Source organism: Amblyraja radiata, chromosome 39, assembly GCF_010909765.2.
Source record: "Amblyraja radiata isolate CabotCenter1 chromosome 39, sAmbRad1.1.pri, whole genome shotgun sequence".
Taxonomy (NCBI): Eukaryota; Metazoa; Chordata; class Chondrichthyes; order Rajiformes; family Rajidae; genus Amblyraja; species Amblyraja radiata.
Window position 1 is genome coordinate 2,395,929 of NC_045994.1, and position 12,246 is coordinate 2,408,174.

Here is a 12,246-nt window from a genome sequence, read left to right on the forward strand (position 1 = left end):
ACGTCAGTGTTTATGGATTGATGGACAGGGGCATTTTGTGCCTTAGCCCCACGTGGCTAGACGGACCCATCACCTGTGACTGTAGGGATATGGTCACTGCCCTAGGCACATGGGTAAATATTTATCGTCGCTGCAGATTGTCAATGGTGGTGTAACGATCCCTGGGACAGTTTTGATGAGATGCTAGCCCTGTGGCACGAGCAATCTGGATGATGGAATTGATATCACAGAGCTGGCCGCGAATAACTATTATGCACGCATTATGCTCACGGCGGCGAAAGGCAAGGGCTTGAACCCCAACTCGGGACAACAAAGCTGACGCTGGGCTACGCTCACTGAGTGTTTTTGCAAGTGAACTGAATCACCAGGGTAACAGGATATTTCACCGCGCTCCCCAACTGTTCTCGAAACCTTGACTGCGTCGCCACGTAAATAAAGGTGTTAGTGCAACAGCTGATATTTCTCAGCAAATAACCAACGTTGTTAAAGATGAGGACAAAATCAGTGATCTCTCTTGCTGTCGTTTGATAATAGAAGAATTCTATTATATTCGTCAGCCACAGGAGTATCAGGCTACCGGATAGAGCGAAGAGTAAACCAACAGACCTCCTCCTGCTCTCCATCTCCGGATCATTGCGGTTCCCCCCCTTGTTCTGACCCCTCAGTTCCTTACGGACCCGACTGGTAACGATAATATGTTTGATTGTAAAAGCGTTAAACAGCAGGATTACAGCGAACGGGAGTAAAGGAGTTAAGGCTACATCAAATGAATCGTATCCCACCCACCCGGAGTCAGTGAAATAACTTAACTTGATAGCGCAGCCCCACGGAATATCGTCGATGATCTGTCCAGGTTCATAAGTGAAGTACATGGGAACGTTTTTCAGACAGAGCAGAACGCCGGTAGATGCGAGAACCACTGCTGCGTTTTTCCCGGTGCAATATTTTGTTTTCAGTTTCTGGCAACAAATGGCGACAAATCGATCAAAGGTGAAAGTGACGGTGAACCAGACAGAACAGTCTGTGGCCGCACTGCGTAGGGCAAGGACAACGCTGCAGATTGGAGTTATGTCCAGAAAACACTTTGGGAAATAATGATATTTGAGGCGACTCAAAATAACCTCGGTGACGATGAGCAATAAATCTGTAATTGCCATGGCCACGAGGTAGCGAGTGGTGCAGGTGGATAAGGCGCACTTTCCCCGGGACAGGATCAAAATCGAGATTACATTCACTGGGGAAAGATAAGATAACATATAAAATTATTGAAACATATAAAATTATAAAAGGACTGGTCACGCTAGATGCAGGAAAAAATTTCCCAATGTTGGGCGAGTCCAGAACCAGGGGCCACAGTCTTAGAATAAAGGGGAGATAATTTAAGACTGAGGTGAGAGTTAGATAGAGCTCTAGGGGTTAGTGGAGTCAAGGGATATGGGGAGAAGGCAGGCACAGATTATTGATAGGGGACGATTAGCCATGATCACAATGAATGGCGGTGCTGGCTCGAAGAGCCGAATGGCCTCCTACTGCACCTATTTTCTATGTTTCTATAATAAACGTTGAAGATTACGAAATAATAAATCCCGGGTTAGTCGGAGTCCGTTTGGAGTTCTGGTCACTTATTACGTTTATTTCAAAAACAAGGCGCAAAACTCCCCCATTCCCGACCGGGTCGTGGGCGAAATAAGCGATGTTGAGCCTGGAGCGCAAAGGAACTGGAAAATCTGCAGGCTTTGTCGAATGTTTTCATGTTGCTGGAGTTCTCTTGAGCAGCATGTTTTCCAGAAATAATTGGTGAAGAATGATGCTGGACGCGGTAAAATAAGGGCTGATGAGTTGTGAAATAAGAAATCCAATTAATTGTGGTGCCCGGCACTAGAATATATATGATGCTGCACTGACCATACTTAGGTAATGCTGTTATAAACAGGCGTTCTCGGTGACTCTCGCACGTACTAGTGCAGTGAATGGAGCACATTGGGCACCATTTCACCCTACACACTCACTTATTGTTCAGTGGAAGATGAGTCACGAATTATCTGAGCTAAAGTATTAGTCATCCCTTAACGGGGTGTCCAAAATTGTCAATGAGAGTCAGAATGTCAGAGTTTTCCATCTTAATTCGTTGCACGCGATCATGTGGTACGCCTTTGCCATATGATGCGGCATGCACGGTTGTTTACAACCGGACACATTCTGAAGCATTAAATAGGCCATGTAATACATTCCTATACAACTGTCATACTTGAAATCGGCACTCGGTATACCAGGGGCAATATTATCAGGGCTCAACTGGAGCAGCTTGCGACCTCCCTAATAAGTGGAGAAAAGCCCTTTAATTAACACATAGAAAAGTAGCAAATTAAGATGCTGGCTGCTTGACTCGATTTGCATGCAAAAAGGCAGCGTAGAGAGCCCAGAGAGAGAGAGAGATCGAGCGAGAGAGAGAGAGAGAGAGAGAGAGAGAGAGAGAGAGAGAGAGAGAGAGAGAGAGAGAGAGAGAGAGAGCGAGAGAGAGAGAGAGAGAGCGAGAGGATGCGCTGCAGCTCTATACTCGCTATCCCGCTCTCTCTCAAACACTCTCTTTCTCTCTCAAACACACACACACTTTCTCTCTCTCTCTCCCTCTCTCCCCTCTCTCTCCCTCCCTCCCTCCCTCCCCCTTCCCCCTCTCTCCCTATCTCCCCCTCTCTTCCTCCCTCTCCCTTTCTTTATCTCTCTCGTTCTTCCTCTCTCGAGCTCCCTCTAGCTCACGACAAATCTCTCTCTTTACCCCCCCCCCCCCATTTCCCCCAATCTTATAATTGAATAAATGTCGCTTCACCGCAATCGTAAGGACCTCAACCCAGGTCGAGATTGTTTGCTATTTCTCGACCTGCAACCCAGCTGAGAAATAATCTTCCTGGACCCAGTTCATCAGCCGTGTTTTCCTTCTGTGGTAGAATGCTGGTGTTATACTGAATACCATTCTACAGCAACAGTGAAAAGCTCTGGTTCTATTCCATTTGTTTCCACTCTCCGCTTGTTCTGCTTCGGCTAATATCCGTGCGTTCTAATTCTGTATTCCGGTCTGTTGTGGATATGTATCAAAGACAGACTGGAAATATACCTCATCGCATCTGCTTATGCTGCTTTATTAACAAAATCCTGATTTTCGAAATCTCGAAACTAATTCCCATTTATAAATCGATATCCAATTAATTGTATTAAACATCACAAATTGTCCCTTTCATTCCCTCTTCTCCCCTATACCTTCGACAAAGATATACAAATTTGATAATCAGGTTCCACCAGTTTCAAGAACAGCTACTTCCCACTGTTATCGGATAATTCATTTGGCTTTTCATAAGCTATGATTGTGTCTCCGATTTCCCAATCTATCCAGTTATGTCCCGTTCACTTAAAATTAGTTGTGGTGTCTGTAGCATTATATTATAGATCTGTAGCAATATAATATGTACTTTGTTTCCGTTCGCTGTTTGCACAATTTGTACTGATGCATGGTTTGATCGTTTTCATTGTTGGCGTGATTTAACGTATCTCGATGTAGATGGCAATACTAGCTAAGCAACACCAATTCTTTCCTAAACGATTGTAGTATGTTTCTCACTGCGATGCCCAGTCTAGCTTTCTGCATTTGCGGTTTCACCTCCATCGTTTCTGAAATATGTTAGTTGCATTTGCCCAGTCAGCATGCAAGACATGTTTCATGATCGATAGTTATTTTTGGAAAACGCAAAACAAAAGAAAACAAAACATGCGGTCGTCCAAAGGCTTCATTTGAGTTATCGGCTTTCTGTAGCATTACCTGCTACAGGGTCATTATTATTTAACTATGTGTAATATAATGTCCTCGGTTTTATTCTAACCGTGATTCTAGAGACCATTGGGAAGGTTTTCGATTCCATATAACCATCTAAGCATATAACAATTACAGCACGGAAAACGGGCCATCTCGGCCCTTCAAGTCCGTGCCGAACACTTATTTTCCCTTAGTCCCATCTACCTGCACTCAACCCATAAACATCCATTCATTTCCCGTCCATATACCTATCCAATTTAATTTTAAATGATAAAATCGAACCTGCCTCCACCACTTCCGTTGGAAGCTCATTCCACACAGCTACCACTCTCTGAGTAAAGAGGTTCCCCCTCATGTTACCCCTAAACTTCTGTCCCTTAATTCTCAAGTCATGTCCTATTGTTTGAATCTTCCCTACTCCCAATGGGAAAAGCTTAACCACCTCAACTCTGTCTATCCCTCTCATCGTTTTAAATACCTCTATCAAGTCCCCCTTAACATTCTGCGCTCCAAAGAATAAAGACCTAACTTGTTCAACCTTTCTCTGTAACTTAGTTGCTGAAACCCAGGCAACATTCTAGTAAATCGCCTCCGAACTTTTTCTATTTTGTTGACATCCTTCCGATAATTAGGCGACAAAAATTGTACACCATACTCCAGCATTGGCCTCACCAATGTCTTGTACAATTTCAACATAACATCCCAACTTCTATACTGAATGCTCTGATTTATAAAGGCCAGCACATCAAAAGCTTTCTTTACCACCCTCTCTACATGAGATTCCACCTTCAGGGAACTATGCACAGTGATTCCTAAATCCCTCTGTTCAACTGCATTCCTCAATTCGCTACCATTTACCTTGTACGTTCTATTTTGATTAGTCCTGCCAAGACGTAGCACCTCACACTTATCAGCATTAAATTCCATCTGCCATCTTTCAGCCCACTCTTCCAAATGGCCTAAATCTCTCTGTGGACTTTGAAACTTTGAAAGTTGTTCACAGTTGTTCAGCGTGGGAACAGCCGTTGCGGCCCTCAGTGTCTAAGCTGACCCGCATGTTAGCTATATAATTCCACCTACGTTCATTCATTCCATACTTCTCTATGCCTTGCTCATTCAGTCTCGTTTCGCGTTCGCTTCCAATAAAATGAACACAAGTATACGTTTAATCAATACACCGTTCACCTATTTCAAATTATAACATTTGTACACAGATTTAAGCTTGAATCACCTACTTACCAGGAACTCCTATGCCAGCAATGAACACATAAAATATTCTGTCGACACGGCGGTATGTCTCCCACATTTTCTACATGAAGTGCGTGTACCTTTATGCTGCCGGCAGCTGTTTCAAAATGAAGGTGAGATGTATTGCCCGAGTTTATCAACGCATTGAGATGTCATCGGGGTATTGGGGGTTCAACAGATTCAAAACTAAGTGATTCAATAACAGATGCATTTAGATGACGACAGCTCCGTGAAATCCATGATCCATGAATTTGTGTTTGCTGCAGGGACCTAATTGCGAAACACAAGACAGAAATTTGATATCATTCATGGGTGACATGAGAGAGCAACATTCACACAGTACTAGGAAATTAGTTCAAACACATTCGGAAACGTCCGCCCTCTCATCTGGCCGTCATTCCGCAATAGGAGGGTTGCACGGAAGGTCACTGGGTCTTAGGGCTCGACGCACGGAGCCGCTAAATCCAACTGGAAGACATCCGACACTTCCGGTATATGTTATTAATGCTAGAAACGCGTACATTTCTACCTGTTAAAAACCGCCAAAATGTTGAATGTTTGCGCTGAAAATTTTTTTGGGAGTCGTGGTAAGTGTGAGAGACATGTACCCAACTTCAGAATTCCAAAAGTGAAGCGAAATGAAGGTATAGAGAAGCGAGAACTGAAGGGACTACAGCAGCTAAAGTGCTTGAAAAACATTGAAAATATTGGGAATTATCGCGTTTGCTCACTGAATTTAATCAAGTAAGGCATTATTTGTATTTTTTCTTGATTCCTTTGGTATCTAAACATTCTCAGAAGTGATAAATCTGGCTGTAAAATTTTCTTCAGATGCGTTTTCATTTTGTATGTAAAAACGCACGAGAACCATGGGCGATTTAAAAAAATTACATCCAGATTTATCACTTCTGAAACTTTTTAGATGCCAAAGGAATCAAGAAAAACCACAAATAATGGCTTACTTGATGAAATGCAGTGAGCAAACGGCCAATGTTCGCCAAGCACTCTGGCTGTTGTTGTCCCTTCAGCTCTTGTTTGTATCTACCGTCATTTCTCCTCACTTTTGGAATTCTGAAGTAGGCTAAATGTCTCTCACGCTTATCCCGATTTCCATAATTATTTACAGCGCAAAAATTGACAATTTCAGCGGGTTTTAACGGGCCCGCTACGCTGGAAACAATGGTAAGTGCCTACCTGCAGTACATCGCGTGTAATCCATTTGGAGTAGCGTAGCAACAGTACGGGTCATGGGTCGTGACCCGACTGCCGTGAAACCTCCCTATATTGTTCGCTGTACGATACTACTAGGGACGTTGGGGACTCTTTCGGTACACATATTTGAACGTGAACATATGTTACCTTTTACGGTGGAATAAATAAATTAACAATTCTCATCAAATATAACCGTATCAAACTGATTACATTAATGTAGGCAATTCAGAGCACACGCCTGGATTCCACTTAGACCAATATGCACACGCAGGATATTATATACGTTCATTCTCGCAACCAGTTGCATAGCCGCAGTGCATGAAACCGTTTAGGGCGTATCACCTTTTCACATTGTGCACTTTTCCACTTTGTGCTCCGCAGTCGTGTTGTACCTTAATAACACGATCTCACCAAGGACTGCTTAAACGTAGCCTGCTTACTTACTTGCGATCGGACTAATAGCTTGTATAATTTCGTGGTGTAATTGTGTTTTAACCTTTTGTAAATCACTCAATATGCCAAGATCCCACCGTATACAATTTCTCCTCCCGTTTTGCATATTATTCCCACCATTCGGCCCCTCGAACCTGCTCTGTTTTTCGATCACGTCATGGATATGTTACCTTGACATAATCTTCGAGTGCTAATGTCATGTACATTGATTGTGTTAACGTCCATAGATCTATCATCTCTGTCCTGAATATACTCCACGATTGAGCCCTCATCGCCATTCGAGGGGAGAAATCCAAAGACTCAACTTCTGCGTGAAATAATATGATTTCAACAAGGTTCTAAACAGCACACTTTTCAGAATGGATGTAGTCTTTCCAAGTTCTTAAATATAGTTTATCTAATTGTTCGCTTGGTTCACAGAAAAACCCAGGTGTATGATTGAACACTGAGTGCATTCCTGCTCTCTCTGCGTTCATATATACATATGAAGGTAGACACAACATGCTGGAGTAACTCAGGGGGTGAGGCAGCAGCTCTGGAGAGAAGGAACGGGCGGGATCCTTCTTCAGCAGTCACTCAGGCCTGGTGGGCTGGCAGCTCAGTCACTCAGGGCTGGTGGGCTGGCAGATTGGTCACTCAGGGCTGGCAGATCAGTCACTCAGGGCTGGTGGGCTGGCAGGTCAGTCACTCAGGGCTGATGGGTTGGCAGCTCAGAAACTGCCAGAAATTCTGCCCAAAACAAGTGACTATGTGAGAGAGAAGGTGGAGAGGGTAGCGAATCAATTTTAGACATTTTTCATCTCTTTCTGCAGATCACAGCTATGATCCTGGCCTGGATCTCACAGGGAGCCAATGAAGCGAGGGAGAAAAATACTGGGGTGAGGTTTAATACTTACAGGAGGAATACTTACTGTTGGGCTGAAGGGACACATCCTGGACTAGAACAGGGCTATTGAACCGGCAGGACAAAAACAATTAAAAGAGTGAAATCTCAGTGAAAAGCACCTTTTCTGGACATTTCCTGGCCTGGCACGGGCCTTTTGGGTCAAAATGCTGCTCCTGGGCTAATACGGGCATTTTGGGTAAAATTGATTTATTTCTGGGCTAATATGGGCCTTGTGCACCGAAATGGGTGGTTTCAGGTAGGCCAAACAACTCATTTCATTTCCATTTTAAGCACAGTGCAGGGGGAACAACTCATTTAATATCCATTTCAAGCACCGTGCAAGGCCACCGACCCATTTCAATTCTATTTCAAGCACAGTTTAAGGCCAACAACACATTTAATTTCCATTTCAAACATGGTGCAATGCCAACAACTCATTTCACTTCCATTTCAAACATGGTGCAATGCCAACAACTCATTTCACTTCCATTTCAAGCACGGTGCAAGGCCAACAACTCATTTCACTTCCATTTCAAGCACCGTGCAAGACCAACACCCAATTTTGTTTCCATTTCAAGCACAGTTCAAGGCCAACAACTCATTTCATTTCCATTTCAAGCACAGTTCAAGGCCAACAATTCATTTAATTTCCATTTCAAGCACAGTGCAGGCCAACAACTCATTTCAAGCACAGTGCAGTAGACGGCGTAGAATCACGGAATAGTCTCACAGTTCTGGACTCCACTCTCACTCACATTCTTCCAGAGTGACTGACTCACATCCGGCCTCCGGGGCTTTAGTCTCCAGTCCCCGGAAGGGGAGAGACTTTCATCATGGTGACTGACAGGCGAGAGTACCAATCAGCTGATCTCACAATTTTCTAAACATTCATAACTTTTGTATTGTTTCACTGATCGGAAAAAATATTGGGGCAGTTAGAGGAGAGGAGGATGGCGAGTCAGATGGCAAAATATCATAACAATATAGGGTAGTGTTTTTTTCTAAAATGTACTTACGCGTAGACAGGAAGTGGTCACGATGAGACTTTTAGAAAAAATATAGATAGTCATGAAGTTATACTGCTCCGGATCTAGCCGTTTGGTGCAATTCGTCAATGCCAATCAAGATACTCCATCCAAGCTAGGTCGCATATCCATCCCCTGGTTTGGCCCATGTCCCACTGAACCTTTTCCGGACTAAGTACCTGTCCAAAGATATTTTCAATGCCGTTATTGTAATTGTCTATGCTGCCACCCCTGGCAGCTCCTTCAATATAAACAACACTGTGTGAAAATGTTTCCCTTCGTGCTCCTATTACATATTTTTTGTCTCACCCCAATCCTTTGGTTTTAGCAGTTACTTATTTATTAAATGCTGGGCCCTCTCGTAATTTTTCCAGCCTAAAGAAAGTGCATTCACTATCCATTACGATACGAGACGATATAACTTTATTTATCCTGGCAGGGAAACAGTCATATACAACACAAAGTACAGGAAATATGAAATTAAAGTGACATAGAAACATAGAAACATAGAAAATAGGTGCAGGAGTAGGCCATTCGGCCCTTCGAGCCTGCACCGCCATTCAATATGATCATGGCTGATCATCCAACTCAGTATCCTGTACCTGCCTTCTCTCCATACCCCCTGATCCCTTTAGCCACAAGGGCCACATCTAACTCCCTCTTAAATATAGCCAATGAACTGGCCTCAACTACCTTCTGTGGCAGAGAATTCCGGAGATTCACCACTCTCCGTGTGAAAAATGTTTTCCTCATCTAGGTCCTAAAAGATTTCCCCCTTATCCTTAAACTGTGACCCCTTGTTCTGGACTTCCCCAACATCGGGGACAATCTTCCTGCATCTAGCCTGTCCAACCCCTTAAGAATTTTGTAAGTTTCTATAAGATCCCCCCTCAATCTTCTAAATTCTAGCGAGTACAAACCGAGTCTATCCAGTCTTTCTTCACATGAAAGTCCTGACATCCCAGGAATCAGTCTGGTGAACCTTCTCTGTACTCCCTCTATGGCAAGAATGTCTTTCCTCACATTAGGAGACCAAAACTGTATGCAATACTCCAGGTGTGGTCTCACCAAGACCCTGTACAACTGCAGTAGAACCTCACTGCTCCTATACTCAAATCCTTTTGCTATGAATGCTAACATACCATTCGCCTTCTTCACTGCCTGCTGCACCTGCATGCCTACTTTTAATGACTGGTGTACCATGACACCCAGGTCTCGTTGCATCTCCCCCTTTCCTAATCGGCCACCATTCAGATAACAGTCTACTTTCCTGTTTTTGCCACCAAAGTTGATACCCTCACATTCATCCACGTTATACTGCATCTGCCGTGCATTTTCCCACTCACTCAGCCTATCCAAGTCACCTTGCAGCCTCCTATCATCCTCCACACAGCTAACACTGCCCCCCAGCTTCGTGTCATCCGCAAACTTGGAGAAGTTGCATTTAATTCCCTCGTCCAAATCATTAATATATATCGTAAATAGCTGGGGTCCCAGCACTGAGCCTTGCGGTACCCCACTAGTCACTGCCTGCCATTGTGAAAAGGACCAGTTTACTCCTACTCTTTGCTTCCTGTCTGCCAGCCAGTTCTCTATCCACATCAGTACTGAACCCCTAATACCATGTGCTTTAAGTTTGTATACTAATCTCTTATGTGGGACCTTGTCGAAAGCCTTCTGAAAGTCCAGATATACTGGATCTCCCTTATCCACTCTACTAGTTACATCCTCGAAAAATTCTATAAGATTCGTCAGACATGATTTACCTTTCATAAATCCATGCTGACTTTGTCCAATGATTTCACCACTTTCCAAATGTGCTGCTATCCCATCTTTAATAGCTGATTCTAGCAGTTTCCCCACTACCGACGTTAGACTAACTGGTCTGTAATGCCCCGTTTTATCTCTCCCTCCCTTTTTTAAAAAGTGAGGTTACATTAGCTACCCTCCAATCCTCAGGAACTACTCCAGAATCTAAAGAGTTTTGAAAAATTATCACTAATGCATCCACTATTTCTGGGGCTACTTCCTTAAGTACTCTGGGATGCAGCCTTTCTGGCCCTGGGGATTTATCGGCCTTTAATCCATTCAATTTACCTAACACCACTTCCCGGCTAACCTGGATTTCACTCAGTTCCTCCATCTCATTTGACCCCCGGTCCCCTGCTATTTCCGTCAGTTTAGTTATGTCTTCCTTAGTGAAGACAGAAGCAAAGTAGTTATTCAATTGGTCTACCATGCCCTTGTTCCCCATGATCAATTCACCTGTTTCTGATTGCAAGGGACCTACATTTGTTTTAACTAATATTTTTCTCTTCACGTATCTATAAAAGCATTTGCAGTCTGTTTTTATGTTCCCTGCCAGTTTCCTTTCATAATCTATTTTCCCTTTCCTAACTAAGCCCTTTGTCCTCCTCTGCTGGACTCTGAATTTCTCCCAGTCCTCTGTTAGGCTGCTTTTTATGGCTAATTTGTACGCTTCATCTTTTGGTTTGATACTATCCCTGATTTCCCTTGTTATCCAGGGATGCACTACCTTCCCAGATTTATTTATTTGCCAAACTGGTATGAACAATTGTTGTAGTTCATCCATGCAGTCGTAAAATGCTTTCCATTGCATATCCACCGTCAACCCATTAAGAATCAATTGCCAGTCTATCTTGGCCAATTCACGTCTCATACCCTCAAAGTTACCTTTCTTTAAGTTCAGGACCCTTGTTTCTGAATTGACAATGTCACTCTCCATCCTAATGAAGAACTCAACCATATTATGGTCACTCTTGCCCAAGGGGCCACGCACAACAAGACTGCTAACTAACCCTTCCTCATTTCTCAAAACCCAGTCTAGAATAGCCTGCTCTCTCGTTGGTTCCTCTACATGTTGGTTTAGAAAACTATCCCGCATACATTCCAAGAAATCCTCTTCCTCAGCACCCTTGCCAATTTGATTCACCCAATCTATATGTAGATTGAAGTCGCCCATTAAAACTGTTTTACCTTTGTTGCACGCATTTCTAATTTCCTGTTTGATGCCATCCCCAACTCTACTACTACTGTTAGGTGGCCTGTACAAAACTCCCACTAGCGTTTTCTGCCCCTTAGTGTTTCGCAGCTCTACCCATATCGATTTCACATCCTCCAAGCTAATGTCCTTCCTTTCTATTGTGTCTGTAATTCTATCTTAGTGTCTGTAATAAGGTAAAATATCTAGGGCATATTATTACAGAACAAATGACAGATGATGAGGATATTTATAGGCAACGACGCATGCTGTATGTATAGGCGAATATTCTCTTGCGTAAATTTGGTGCGTGTGCAGATGTGGTGATGATGTCGCTATTTAGAGCATACTGCACACCACTCTACACTGCGCACCTGTGGTCGAACTATGGAAAGCCAAGTATGCAAAGACTAATGGTGGCATATTACGATCCACGAAAACACTGCTAAGGATACTTAGATGGTGTAGTGCCAGTAATATGTATGTGGCTGCAGGAGTCAGTACTTTAGAAGCTTACCTAAGACATCACATGTATACATTCATTTGCAGGATAAATGACTATAAGAATGTGATTATTGTGGCCTTGTCAAACATAAGGGTTAGCTCTACAGGCTAC